The sequence below is a fragment of the Electrona antarctica genome, assembly GCF_951216825.1.
Source record: "Electrona antarctica genome assembly, chromosome: 5".
NCBI classification, from domain to species: domain Eukaryota; kingdom Metazoa; phylum Chordata; class Actinopteri; order Myctophiformes; family Myctophidae; genus Electrona; species Electrona antarctica.
The window spans coordinates 16153353-16169275 of record NC_136810.1 but is presented as its reverse complement, the minus strand read 5'-3'; the positions used below and the strand labels follow the sequence as shown (position 1 = coordinate 16169275).

At 42.4% G+C, this 15923-nt stretch overlaps 1 protein-coding gene across 2 annotated transcripts in view; it reads right to left on the bottom strand.

The window, feature by feature from the left end:
• LOC306923813 (chemokine-like protein TAFA-5) overlaps positions 1-15923 on the bottom strand; it is a 220717-nt gene that overhangs the window by 69556 nt on the left and 135238 nt on the right. The window lies entirely within an intron of this gene.

Here is a 15923-nt window from a genome sequence, read left to right as displayed (position 1 = left end):
CAGCAGTGTACACACACACACACACACACACACACACCGACACACACAGACACACACACACACACACAGAAATTCGGCGATAGCCACTTGCCCAAATGTGCTGACCTCATCACATTAAATGTGATGAGGTCATAGCTGTCATCACAACATTTGTGATGACAGCTATGACCTCATCACATTTATAGCCGTTTATAGCCCAAGGATTGTTTTTCATGCAAAACTAATGCTTGGGTGGATTCAGAATCATGATATGTCACATGCTACTTAAAGCATAATGAAATTTAGAAAATGTTGCCTTAGGTTGTTAATGGTGGCCATATGGATTTTGCCACTGTGGCGACCCCGAAGGTCGCCGGTTCGGGCGCCCTAGCTAAATCATTAGAGCATGCCATGGGCTACATACAGTGCCAAATTTTGCGCTTTTAGACAAATTAGCGCAACACCATAATTCTCTCTCCCTATGCTCCTCTACTAGTGGGGAACATTGAGAACAGGGGGCATCTATGAAACAATTCAAGGCCAACATGTTGTGTGTATGTTGGGACAGGATTATAGGCTCATTCAGGGTACGTTTTTTGGTGTGGATTTCTCCTTTAACTAAGATGAGACCTTTAATGATCCCAGTAGGAAATCCAAAGTAATGTACTGGTACAAAAAAAATCAACCACAAGGGGAGGTAAATGTAAATCCCCATAGAACGGACGTGTCAGTTACTGCCGCCGTGTATCCATGTTCTCCTTTTTACATTAAGTTGATGACATGCATTGTGTTAATATTATGTTTTTGTAATACTATGACAATGAATTGAATACATAGGACCACAATGGAGTCCTGGGACTGTGTTTAAGTACTCTTTATAGGCCTATCTCACAGCCCGCTTTCCACGCCCACTTCCGGTAGATAGTGGTGTCATTTAACATTAGCATTTACACGTTTTTTTCTCTGGAGAATCTAAGTACATTTTCTAATGTAAAAATGTGACAGACCAATATTATTATGAAGCAAACAAGATGGAAAATCAGCTCGAACAGATAGAACAAACCTTACCTTGAGAAAACAAAAGTTGTAGACTTCTTAAATAACCTCTGTTAACATGTAGCGTCTATGGAGTGACGTCACGCTATCACCACTAGCCCCGAAAGGTGATGTAAAAAGGGGGCGGGGAAATTCTGTGAGATAGGCTTATTACTGTACAACATGCTGTTTACATTTCTGACTAAACAAAGTATTCAATCAATCAATACTTAGTACTCAAGTAAATGTACTTTGTTACTGTCCACCATGTGCAGGTAGTCTGGTATTGTAGAATGAATGATGCATCCCTGCAGTAAGAGATGCAGTCTAGCTAGGTTCTTTCACAGTTATATAATACATTTGTTTCCTCCCGAAAGAGATACCTTGAAAAAAAAGAGGGAGGGAATCACAGCTGTAATGCGAAATCAATAAACACAACATGAGAAATCGATGTCCAACGAATCTCCTATCATTTGCATAATCTCTAGGAAATATTGACTCTTTTTGCACGTGATTTGTGTGATTTGATTTGTGTTTGTTGCTGTAGTGTGGGTGTCTGTCATTAATCCATTGAGACCTGGAACGCATCCATGTCACGTTAGCGTTAGCGTTTTAAACATTATGTTATAATTTAGCTATTGAAAAATAGCAGATCTACAAGCTCATAGCGCGCCACCGAGTGGCGCGCTATGAACTTGTAGGTCTGCTATTTTTGAAAAATCGTTAAAATGTGCCTCAAATCTTTCCGAAAATTGTCATGATTTAGAAAACTTTTTTTTTAAATTTCGACGTCAGGCCTGAATGGGTTAATATGCATGTGTGTGCGTGCGTGCGTGCGTGCGACCGTGCGTGCGTGCGTGCGTGCGTGCGTGTGTGTGTGCAAGTGCATGAATGGAATGCATGCTGGAATGCTCATATTTGTCTAGTCTCTATTGCGGCAGCAGTATAACATGGACTCCAGCTGTGCTGCTCTCGCAGATCAAATGGCGTTTGAACATTTCTGATGGAGGAGCGAGACACAACGGGGGTATAGCGCGCGCCGCTGTGTTCATTTCTTAATGACGGCTGTAGAAGGGCACACCATCCTCCCCCTGCACGGAGCGGGGAAGGCCATTAGAATGGGCTGGGGGCCAGTCATCTATGTATATCCATATGTTTAACATCAAACACCAGAGAGACTTTAACTCGATGCTGAGCAAATAGTTTGCATATGGAATGGAGCATTATCAAAGGTAACAAAGCCACGTAATATACATACAGCGTGCACGTGCACGCGTGTGTGTGTGTGTGTGTGTGTGTGTGTGTGTGTGATATGTTTGATATCTTTGCGGAGAGTGTGCATCGAGGTTGGTTCATCATGCATACAGAGGTTAGTGTGAGTAATGGGGTAAAATGGAGAAAGAAAATGTGAATTTAGTGAAAAATGGGTTTACCAAAAAGGGCAGGTTGGGTTTGGGGGGGGGGCATACAATCTCACGATTAAATGCTGAGTTGCCCAGGCGGTGGCGTAACCGTCTGGGCACCCGACTGGTAATCCAGTCGCAGTGTGCCGCGGGTTCGACTCCCGAGCCCGACACGGCCTTTACTGCATGTCTTCCCCCATCTCTCTCCCGTTTCCTGTCAGCCTACTGTCTGTCCCTTCAAAAAAAAAACAATAAAAGGCGTAAGCCGCAAAAAAATATCTTAAAAAAAAAAAAAAAAATGCTGAGTTGTAGTAGGTTAAACTCAGTGTCCTTGTGGTTCATTAAAGAACTTAAATCTGAACGGTTCATTCTGCATTACGGTTCTTCTGCGGTATCACTCTGAAGACCCAGTTTTTGTTCTGAACACACTCCAATGATGCAAACATATATATATATAAATATTACACTTCCATTAAACTTTTCAAAAGTATTCCGACTCAAGGTTACCAAGCGCTGCTCTGCACAGCGAGATAACGTACGAGGCAGGTGGTGATCTTTCTGTGCCTCTCCCAAAAGAAATAACACAAAAGAAATGACACTCCTCACACGTAGACGGACGGTCGCACCACCCTCCTGAGAAAGCTGGATGAGATCACCATCATTCATGCTAAGCCAGGCATGAATGTTAGCAAGTTAGTTCTCACCAAACCTCCTAGCATTTTTTTTCCCTCACTGCCTTCAGGAGGGGGAAGAGCGGAAGGCGCCCCGACTAAGACAGGGGCTATAAATATACATTATAGGCTCATAAAATTGAGATGTCACGTTAATGACGGCTAGATGAAGATATGTGTGAAGACGGGGGATTGTTGGGGGGCAAAAAAATGTTCCATCAAAATCCCCGGAATGGAGACGGATTAGGGGTTTGGGTCGCCACACGGCAAGATCGATATGATTATTGACATCTTCACTTTTTCTTTTTTTTTTATGCAATCTCTGGTGCTCGGGTCAGTCTCTGTGTTCAGTTGGATTTATGTGTTGGGCATGCTACAAGCGAAGGATCCACAACATAGAGGCTGCCACTATGGATTTATTTTCTTAGCGACCATTCTTTTCATAAGTTATTTTCCGATGGAACTGAATAATTGTGTGCTGTTAAATATTTTGTATCAACTAATCTATTAAACAATGAATCAATAAACGTTATTTATACTTCACCAAAAATGTGTTCTGTCACAAAAAATGTCACACCTTGTAATCTTGTGGATCGGCTATTTTTGGTTAATTTATTAGTTTTATTCACTGTTTCATCCCTAATCCACAAACATCATCAGTTAGTCAGAAGGGTCAACAACAAATCTTGACATAGGATCAAAAAGGAAGCACGCACATCTCAGGATATTCTACAGGTATTCTACAGTTTCCTGGGAGCTGATACACAGTGTGCGGACAACCCTTCTTTTTCATTCAACAACAAATCTATGCACAGGGTCACTCTCTCAGAGGTAGCCACGCATAACCACTACTAATAAACACTTAAACCCCAGAATCCGTATTGCTGAAATACACAGGCATAGTGAAGGAGCCAATACTGCCCAAGTGTCTGGAGCCCGTTGTGGGTGGGTCCACCTTGGGGGAGGGGGGCTGCGATAATCGGCAGGTGCTAGGCAGTGATAAGAATCACAGGTGAAGGAAGCCACGGGAGGAATGGCATGGCAAGGGCACCTTCAAGGGGAGACCGTTATTTTACCGTTATTTTACATGCATAGACATGGTAACGCCCCGTCTGCCTCTGATTGGCCTACCGACACTGCCGGCCTTACCAGAGTTTCCTCTGAGGTGGAAGATACATGCTGGATAGTCTGCCGCGAGGTTACTCCGTGGTGGGAAATAAATAAATAATACAAGTACGATATATAATACAAGAGAATGACAGCTTGGCACGCAAACTAAAGAGGCAAACTAATATTGTTTATGCCGTTGGCCTGTTTATGTGTAAACTTGAAACATTATTGTACTGTAAACAGGTCTCTTTTCCCTTGATCTTTATCTGTTTTAGTATAACAGTATTAGTTTACTATAATTACATTAATACCTTGATCTTTATCTTTTTTAGTATAATAGTATTAGTTTGCTATAATTAGATTAATACACAATAATCAACACTAACACTTTAATTTAGAACACAGCCAAATCAAATCATAATGCATACGTGTTCAATCAATTATTCAATCAAAGCAAACGGCACAAACAATATTAGTTTGCCTCTTCTACAAAAATTAAAGTTACAAGTTTCTGTCGCATTTTGCCATTCTGTTTTATTTCCCACCACAGAGTGCCCTTGCATCTCGGAGGACAGACAAGACGGGCAGACAGGGCAGTGTCGGTAGGCCAATCAGAGGCAGGCGGGGCGTTACCATGTCTGCTCGGACGTAGAATAGATATACGCCTTCCAACCACCTCAAGCTGAACCCAGACAAGACTGAACTTCTCTTCTTCCCTATGCGGGAGCTAACTATTTCCGTAGACAAGGCGCTGGTAACGTCTGTCCCAACAGCCAGGAACCTTGGTGTTGTCCTGGACAGTCAACTCTCGTTCAAAACACACATCACAGCTGTCACTCGATCCTGTAGGTTCACAGTTCACACTCTATAACATACGACGAATTAGACCGTTCCTCACCCAGGAGTCAGCCCAGCTCCTAATCCAGACAAGTCTTGTCAAAACTTGACTATTGTAACTCCCTCCTTACTGGCCTACCGGCATGTGCACTTAAGCCTCTCCAACTGATCCAAAATGCCGCAGCTCGCTTGGTCTTCAACCAGCCAAAATTCTCACATGTCTCCCCCCTTCTCCGCTCCCTCGATTGGCTCCCGGTCGCTGCCCACACAGAATACAAAACTTAAAAACTTCCCATTACAATCAGAACTGCAGCTTCACTCCCAATCTTCCGCCGTAGTCTGAAAACCCACCTTGGCCCAAAGCACTTACCCCACCCCTTAGATAGCACTTTTTGTAGACTTAGATAGCATTTTATACAGACTTATAGCATGTTATGTAGACAGCACTAGAATTGCATTGTTTGTAGTCGTAGCACTTTATAGTATATACCGGTAGTATAGTATAGTATAGTATAGTATAGTATAGTATAGTATAGTATAGTATAGTATAGTATAGTATAGTATAGTATAGTTTATATGTATAGTTTCATTATAGATATTCCACTGTTACGTTCTTAGCTTACGCATGTTTCATGATAACTACTTTTTTATGTATGTGATGTATTGCCATGCTTTTGTTCTTGCTTAATGTAAATCTCTGGATTAAGAGCGTCTGCTAAATGCCTACATTGTAAATTGTTTGGATCTGCCTCTTGTGAACGCAGCATAAGGAGAAAGGCAAGATAGGAAGGCAAGAAAGGCAAGGCAAGAAAGGCAAGATAGGGCCCCAAATAGCTTCACCAAAATTAGCGATTTACAAGCTCACACATTTAGACCTTTAGAGTTTTCAAATGATCTGAAAAAATATAATTCAGTTAGAAAAGTGGTTCAGTTATTCAAGGATTAAAAAACAAGACTAAAAGCACAGCAGGTATTCATCATCACTAGGTGCTTTTTAATATACCTCTGCATCGAATAAACCAGAATGTCGCCAGAATGACCCCGACTAAATGCTATAATTGCTATAAATGCTATAAGTGGAGCTAAGGTCCATGGCATATAATTTATCCTGTCTGCATTTCTGTCTGCAAATCCCCGTGTCACCTGCGGGGTTGCATGCCTTTTCACAAGCGAGCTCCATTTTGTTCCGCCTACCCAGCCCGCTGATCTTAAGTGCAGCTCTCAATCTAAGCTTTTACTCCATCATCATCATCATCATAATCACACAGCGAAATAAATTGATTTCTCTTGGTGTGACAAATCTCATTGTCGCAAGGTAAATGGTGAACATTACAGGCCCCGTTTGCTATTTGAGGAGTGACTCGTCAACACATTTGGGTTTAGTTTGGAGAGTAAAAGTGTTTAATGTACCCAGTAGTTGCACAGTTTTGCACATTAAAGGCGTGGTATGCAACTTTGCCCTGTGTTTACATAACACAAATCGTTTCCCTCTAAATCAGCAGTTATCAGCGACTGGAGTAGTGTGGGGGTGTTTACCTGCAGAAACACCGTGCCCTCTTGCTGTATTCTGGTTTTCACTGTTTGCTTTGGTAGACGCAGGGACGTTTTTTGGGCAATCCAAACTAAATAGTGAAAACACCCGAGGGCAGTGTGACCCAGTGTTATCCTAATCCTGAACCCTAACCCCACCCGAGGGCAGTGTGTTTCCGCTGTGCAGTGTCATTTGTCCGACAGCTCATTGTTTCCGACGGTGCGTTGGTCTGACTCGCACATTAATAACCCTAACCCTAAACCTAACCGCACACGGAAGCCACCGGGTCTTAACCGGCCACGTATGTCAGAGTTTCTGGAACTGGCTTTATCACACTGTCAAGAGCTGGACTTCACGTCTGCTATGCAATTACAATACTGGTGTCTCTCTCTCTTTTTCTTTTTTCTTTTATTTCAAGGAACTACCGTAACTCTGAGAGTGGACAAATTGGTTCCATTTGTCCATTTGGGACCTCCTCAAGTAACCCAGATTTTCCCAGAACCTCACTTTAAGAACCACTACAACAATATGTATGCAATAATTTAAGTATGATTGCATTTGTGTTTATAACATTTTTCAAAGAAGGCCAAAACTTATATTCTTATATAGGAATGGTTAAAGGACCAAGGTTTTTTCAACCAAGGTTCATGTTTTAGGTTGTTATTAGAGAAAGTAAAAGATGAGTGTTTTTTCATTTGCTGCTTTCTTTCGTTTTAGGGATTTTAGCTCTTTTTGACAGGGGGCGGGGGCATTCGAGCATGGGGCTAAATTTGTATTTTTTTACAAAATGTTATGCTGATTTATTTTTGTATTATTTACTATAGTCCTAATAAACCCCAGGAAATTACATCTGGCCACAGAAGATCACAGGATCTACTGAATGTGAAGTATACTGTGTATAGGCTCAATATGTCAGTTTGTCACATTCAGTAGATCCTGTGATCTTTTGTGGCCATATGTAATTTCTTGGGGTCTAGTAGGACTATAGTAAATAATACAAAAAAGCAATCGCCATAATATTTTGTAAAACAAATACATATTTAGCCCCATGCTCGAATGCCCCCCTGTCAAAAACTGCTAAATCCCTAAAACGAAAGAAAGCAGCAAATGAAAGACAAAGAACACTCACCTTTTAGTTTCTCTAATAACTACTGTACCTAAAACATGAACCTTGGTTGAACAAAAACTAAAGCTGTCCTTTAAAGGGCACCGTTAAGGAATCGGAGCATTAAGAGTGAATCGTTAAGGAACCTAAATTGTTAAAATCATAAAAGATCCAGCCCTAGTACACCATTTTCACACTGTGTTGTCCTCTGTGTCAGCCCTGACTGTCTGCTAGACTACTCTTGCAAATACTATTATGCTCTTGCAAATACTCCATTTGATCCCAGGCTGTAGCACAAGGCTACTTCGGCATACCGCAAACAAACAGTGCCTCTCTCGAAGACCTTGAAAAATTTATTACAAGAGGTATTACATTCAACACAACTCCTAGCTGCCCTGTGCAACAAAAGCATAGCACCTACCTCAAACCCAAAAGTACTGCTACAGTACTGCTCTCTTTCTGCCCATCTATCTGTCTCTCTCTCTCTCTCTCTCTTGCTTTCAAGGAACGGTAAGAAACATGACACACGTGCAGAGGGTGGACAGAACGGAAACGCTATTGACACGAGCCAAGTCACAAGTCAAGTCAATACAATTCTTGGTGAATGGACCGCTGTCATCCTCATGAAGGACTTCCCCTTAGAATGTGTGTTGGCTTCCCCCCCCCCCCCTTTTGACCTCTGCAAACTCTACTCTAAAGAAATCACCCCCAGCCTCCCCTCTTTAACACCCCGTTACTGGAGAGCTCCAGTGGTTACCGCTATATTGCTGTCTCTCTCTCTCGCTCTCTCTCTCTCTCTCTCTCTCGCTCGCTCAAGGACACAGGTTCGAACAGGCAACCTTGCGGTTACCATCCAGCCACTCTATCCCTGAGCCACCACCGCACTCTCTCTCTCTGTCTCTGTCTCTGTCTCTGTCTCTGTCTCTCTCTCTCTCTCTCTCTCTCATAGTTGCAACTGTACTTTTTCCGCTGTCTACACCAAATGTATTCGCAAAAATTACTTCACGTTCTTGTGATGCGTTGTGAGCTTGTAGATCAGCTATTTTTACTATTTTTTAGAGCCTTTTCCCCCAGAATATGGATGCTGGGGTTCAAGTGGTTAACCAATATCTCAATACCAATACCAATATCTCAAAACCTCTGTTTAGATCAAAACGTCTGTTTTGCTGGTTTGGAAGTTTGGAAGGAATTGGAAATACTATTATTCTTCATGGCAGTGACTGAGTGTAAAAACTTGTTTTTAAACAACCTTTTGCATCTAATCACACACAAATTCAATATTCTATTTCAGCCAAGGTAGTCCAATGCACCGCTCGACCTTGGCTTGACAGAAACTGCACTTTGCTTTTGGATTATTTCTCCGCAGTTGTTTTCTACTTTAGCTCAGTAGTGCCGTTCTCCCATTCTCCACGCATTAGCAGGCCTATGAAAGGAACAATAGTTGGGGCAGACATGCACCGAATAGCTGAGCTTAAAATACAACTGAGCTTTAGTGAACACCTTGGAACACCTTGGTAGTAGCATCCTCTGCCCCTATATAATATGCTGTGTCTTACTGATGAATTGAGTACAAATGGACCACAAAGGAAACAAACCTATGGGGGCATTCTGTGTTATCCTTTTAGCACAACTTATGACTGTGATACCTCTACTGTTAACAATCTCGGTAATGAAGTGTTCAACCAACAACCAATTGTCTTGCGTTATTGCTTTCAAGGAACTCAGAACGGCAACACATACGGTATATGACACGAACAGAACGGAAACAATATTCTCGTGAGCCTTTAGAACAGTGACAGAAAACAAGTCAAGGAGTCAATACAATTTTTGGTGAATAGAGGGAATGTTTGTTCGCTTTTTGTCCAGATCGTAGCCCCCCTTCGACCTCTGCGAGCCCTACTCCCTTATACAACCCCTGTTGCCCTGTGATTCCCTTCCCTGCATAGCGGCCATAATTGTCGGGGCCTGGTTGATTCTGGAGCGGTGGAGGAGAGTGCATGGAGCCATTGATGGGGTTTCATCAGCATGCGTGGAGGCATCCAACGGTCACTGCAGCCACTGAATGCAGACTGGCCCAACTCCTGAGGCTTGTTTAATCTCTAGCGAGCCCCTCGCCTCGCACCCCCCTCATTCATGCCACCATGCATCCATCCATCCATCCCTCCCTCCCAATCTATTTCAGTTCAAGGCCAACATACGGGAGAGTTCCGAGCTAGATTACCTCTCTCTCTCTCTCTTTCTGTCTGTACCGCCTATATAATTCATGCAATTCCAGTGCCTCCCTCTCTCTCGCAGACGTACACTTAAAACGATGATCACTTTAGAGACCCTTCTGCCAATAGTGTGGGACGACACAAGTGATTATTGTCAGCATTGTTTGAGTTGGAATGTGTGTTTTCTCAAAGTATATACAATCCTCATTGTGATTCACTCCTACATTCATTCATCCACTATCTTCCCTTACCAACAATCCTATAGGCTATTTTACCTCCTTAAGTTAACCACATGAATACTAGCAGACCTACAGTATCCCTCCGGCATGCTAGTGGTGAAATTAGGTGAAGATTCGTCATGGATATAATAATGAAATAACCGCAGTAGCAGTTGCAGTGCACATACTGTACATTCAATTTGTCCTCTGCATTTACCCATCCCAACTATTAGGACTAGTGGACGCTATTAATTTCAACGCCTGGGGAGCAGTTAGAGGTCAAGTGTGTGTGTGTGTGTGTGTGTGTGTGTGTGTGTGTGTGTGTGTGTGTGTGTGTGTGTGTGTGTGGGGTGTGATTTAAATCAGTGTGTTGGATTAGCGTAACTGGTGACAAAAACACAACTGACACAGTAAATTAACACTCACACGTTTGTGGATTGAATCACAAAACAATCACAATAGCTTAATTCACAAGTCCAAGTGTATGCACGCTGTGAAATGTGCGTACACTTGTGTACACAACGTATCTTGTGTACAACCAAACCTCACAACACGCAGTCTGTGGGTAAAATAGCATCTTTTAAATATGCAAGCACAAAAAACTGGCTCACGGCGCTGTGAATTGTAAGTTCATGTGTTTCGCATGGTGGAAACACGTGCGTTACTAAATTGTGGAAGATAGTCAAACAAGATTAAATAAATATTTTTCTTTTTGTTTTTAATGCAAGAACAATGGTTTACATTATAGCATGCTAACTTTCCAGGAATATAAAGCCTGCAGTTTATTGTAGCTTTTATTGCGCATCGATGATGTCACTGCAGGTGGGTACATTCCTGAACTGTCCACAGCCCTCCTCTGTGACACAGAGTTAGAAGACAATTGTGCCATTTTATAATGAGAATTTGTGTGGACAAATTATATGAAGATATGTTGAAAACGGGGGGGAAGAAGTCCTTAAACCAAACTGGGTATGGTATAAACTAAAACTATTGCATAACAATTACATAAGAGTGGGACCAGACAAAAAAAACTATTTTGGTAGAAAAATGTGTAATCCCCAAAACAGCATACGGGCACTTTTTTTTTTTAAATCATCACTTTGAATTCTATTCATTCCATAATAATTTGTAATGAATGTGGAGTGATAATAATTTGGCTGTCGGAAAAATTCATTTTCTTTTTTCTTTTTTTGCAAAGCACACACAGCGGTTCCGCATGAATTCCATCTGTGTGCTGCATGAAACATTGCTGAGGATAAACCACATAAAAATTCATACAGCATAATTATTTTGTAATAAAGTGACAACCCCATTTAATCCATTTTGACCTGGGAACGATTCTATAAATGTCTTCTAAATCCTGACAGTTTTCTGAAAAAGCTATGTTTCTATGTCAGTCAGTTCTTCGATTTTTCAAAAATAGCAGACCTACAAGCTCGTAGCGTGCCACTCGGTGGCGCGCTATGAGCTTGTAGATCTGCTATTTTTCAATAGCTAAAGCATAACATAATGCTAACACCAAAACGGGTTCCCGCCCCAAAATGGGTTAATGGTTAATGTGGTTAAACGCTAACGTGACATGGATGCGTTCCAGGTCTCAATGGGTTAATGCCGCTGCGTAAACGCATTACTCTGAAACTACAACTACAACTCTTGACTTTCCTCTGAAGGGGTGAAGGGAAAGAAAGAGGCATTTCGAATCTCATTTTATACAGTAGAAGTCAAGGACCCTCTGCTGTAATGTAAAAAGAAAATAATAATCCTCAGTGACATAGCTTGTCACACACACACTAATCCACGCACATGCCGAGCGATAATGCCTCTGAGCCTTTCCCAAAGTATCCCCCAAAGTCATACACTGCATGCATGGTCAATGCAGATGACTTTGTCTCCGGATAAACAATGTGTCTTCACTTTGTCTTTCACCCATAGATTGTAAAAATCGGACCCGTCTGAAGTGAATGGTGCTGTATTGTACTTGTGATGTACGTACTGTACTGTACAAGCTCTCCTCCCTGGCCTGTGTGTGTGCGCGTGCGTGTGTGTGCGTGTGTGTGTGTGTGTGTGTGTGTGTGTGTGTGTGTCAGTGAGACTTGGTGGTGTGTTAGGCTGTGCAACAGTGACACTCGGTGGTGAAAATATGCTATTTCTGTGCTCAGACCCAGAGACACAGCCAGCCAGGGACACACATAGCTGTCTATAGAAGTGGTTGCACCACTCAAAAATATAAACCGTTTTGAAGCCACCTTTTCAGCAAATTCTAATCTGTCATCTTTGAACTTCCCGTCCCAAAATGAAACCAGAAACGACTGTTATTGGCTGCAACCTCAGCGAGGGCGGTTCTTCACTGAACCAGTAGAAGGCCTAGAAACATAACCTAGTTTATCATTCATTTAAAAATGTATGTGACCATAATTTAATCTAAAAACTAGCGATTAAACACAAAGTGTGTAGGAAAATGTTTACTATTAGGTAATACAATTGCAAGTGTAAATTCTGGCCAAAACCTTGTTCACTTGTATTGAGAGTTAGTAAGTAAATTGTTCTGCAGCCTGCACTACAGGAGGTAAAATAGCGACACCTGCTGGACATTAATCAATTAATTAATTAACGGGAACTGCATGCCTTAAGAGAATCGAGAAGTGAGCTTCAAATCCAGAGGAGATTACTGGTTTTACCAAAGACGCGGGCTGGCTGTCAGCAGGGACAGGGGCTGGGAGCAGTTCCCGCTGCGTCCGGCACACACACGCACACACGCACACGCACACGCACACGCACACGCACACACACACACACACACACACACACCTTCAGTTGACGCGTCATGTTTCCATACACTTCAGTCTGACAACTGTGTCATCCAAAGAGGCTTTTAGCCTTGACAATGTCATGTATTTCAAAAGCACTAGCGCTCTTCCCAGACAGAAATACAGTTAAAAAAAACACCCTTTTGTAACTGCTGAAGGACAGGCTAGCCTTTCAGAGGAGATGCAAACTGTGCTGTTATACCTAATGGGAGCGGTGTCGAAACTGCATTATCACAGTGGTTCTAAAACCACCTGAAAATATCATTTGTATTATTATAATTTTGTAATAATGACCGCTGAACTGAATAACAGACCGCTGTCTAATCAAAGGCTCAGAGCACCTGGCTCATATCAATCTGTGCTGCTTCATTTTGTGCCGTATCCAACATGGCAGCCATAACAAACACACAATGTCATTCACAGTTAAACATTGCTCTCAAGAATGTTTTTGAACGAAAAATAGACAATGTAGTAGTAGGCTAGCCATATATCGATTCAATGTTAGCAACACTTCCCGGTTGTTTCCTGAGGCAACTGCGTTGCATTACACACCAGGCATGGTGGAAAATGTGATGTGTAATTTGCATCACCGTGAAATGTTGCGCAATAACATGGTATTTCATGCAAATGCCACTGTATGCAGTAATTGAGCAGTTGAGACGAATAACAGTCTAAGTCCACACTAATTACCCATAATGTATAAATGATGGATATCGACTATTATTCGTCTCAACCGCTGAATTATTGTATGTTGCATGGATGCAACATAGTGCGTTATGTCTGGACAGGCATGCAGTAGAGAGATGTGTGCAAATGGAGTGGTTTGGTAGGAGAAGGCGGACAAAGGCGGACGGATAAACGGGCGCTGGGCGTTCAATTAGTGTGGCAAGATACTTGAATTATCGTAAGCAATGAAATCTTTGTTTTGTTACTGTTGGGTCAATTTAGAAGACCTATAATGACCCTGTCTGGGTGATTAGGTTTGTCATTTCTCAACAATGAGTGGCTCCCTATTGATTATCCCTTGCTTATTTTATTGTAGGCCTATTTCTCTAGGCTATAACGCCTGGTGGAAATGTTGCAGGGAAACGGTTCATAAATTTCTAGTCGGTCATCTGTTCCAGATGATATCTTATGGGTATGAGTCAGTCAGGGATGCTTGGTCACAATGAACCGACCACAGAGGGAGAAGCACACATAATCACAACGCCTGAGCATCTGTTGCGACGGTAACAACAAGCAACCAGTGAACTGTCGCCGGCCAACATGGCCACAATATTTACCAACCGTTAAAAAAAACTGACAAAGCTGTCGGTTTTATCAGCGTTTACTGACTTGAAATGCATAATGAATGATTGTCACTGTCGCCGGTCAGAAACCTTGTATCTCCATATTTCTAATTACGTTTTATGGATTCATGTATTTTTCATATTAAATGCAATATGTCTTACTAGCGAAAATAGCTGATCTGCAAGCTTGTATAGATAGTCATTTTATATTTATTTTTGTTTGAAGGTGAATATGGTTAAGGTTTTTGTTGGTTTTTATAAATGTTAAAGGAAACGCATAAACAAACGCTTGTGACTATATTGTCTCTGCCGTGTGTGAAACCTCATTATGTCCAAAACTGTTAATTTTCAAGATTAAAATTCAAAAACAGCAAAAGTAGCAGATCGACAACTCGAAACACAGCGGTAATTTACAAAAAAAAAAAATCACACCCGTGTGAACTGAGTGGTGCAACTACCCCCTCCCACCCCCCTCTCTCTCTCTCTGTCTCTCATTAGCAGGCAGCAGTGCAGCACTATCTCTCTCTCTCTCTGTTTCTGGCACAACAGCGCCACTTTTGGTAGTCATTGGTACTCGTGCTCATAGTTAGTTAGGTGAACACATAGGTGGTCACATAGTCACGGACATTGCTGTTCGTTGGAGTAGTTGCACCACTCAAAAAGAAGAAGAAAGATAAACAAACAAACAAACAAAAAATAAACACAACAATTAGAATATGGAGATGTGTTTCTGCCCGACGTACAGCGATGCTATAATAACTACATTGGTTCCAATGGATCCAATGGAAAAGTAACAGTTCCGGTGACATACAAGGTTTTTCCGCCCCGACAGCTGCGGGTATATAAAATGGGGAAAACGAGCTTTGCTTCAGCGAGAGAGGAAGTGGCTGAGCTGTGCTGACCCTGTCGGAGGGCCCGGCCCGGGCAGACTGTAGCTGGTGATAGTCTGCTGGTTATCTGTCCCCGTGCCAGATCATTTTGGCAGGAGGAAGGGTATAGTGTAGGCAGGCAGGCAGCAGCCCCGGCCGTCCTGCTAGCCAAGAGACAGCAGTGATAGTGGAAGGGATGGAACACGTCCCACAGGAGGACACGCCGACCGGGGCCACACAAAAATGACAGGCGAGAGTGTTAGGAGATGTGTCCATCTCCGTGTTCAGCAGCGTAGCGTGACAACCGGGGTTCACACACACACACACACGCACACGCATGCACGCACGTGTGCGTCTTTCCTTTCAGCTGCATCGTTGTTGTCCGGCAGAAACCTCTTATCTCATAACTTTTTTCGTAAATGAACGACCTTGATCAAAGACATAGAGTGTCACACAAAGCATAAAAAGTAGCAGAACCGCAAGCTCTTGGAATTTGGTTATATTTTGTGATGAGTTGGAATGTAGTATTTGTGGCTTGTATTATATGGTTTTCCTTTTGTGTTTCTATGAAGTAGTGACTGGTGAATGGACGTGATGCTGTGAGAATGGTGGAGAGTTGGGTGTGGTGGTGATTGGTGATTGAGTGTGAAGTGCAGGTAAAGCAGGTAGTATTGCAGATTGACAGGTCCAGCCTCTGGCCCTGCCCCCACTCCTGATTTGTCAACCTCGTCCACACCCTAGCCAGGATTGGCTGTGGCTCTGAGTCCTCATGTACTGTATAATAAATCGAGCTTCACGATTTACTTCATTTGAATCATGAAAAGTAACAGTTTTGGACATGTGAGGTTTCCACCCG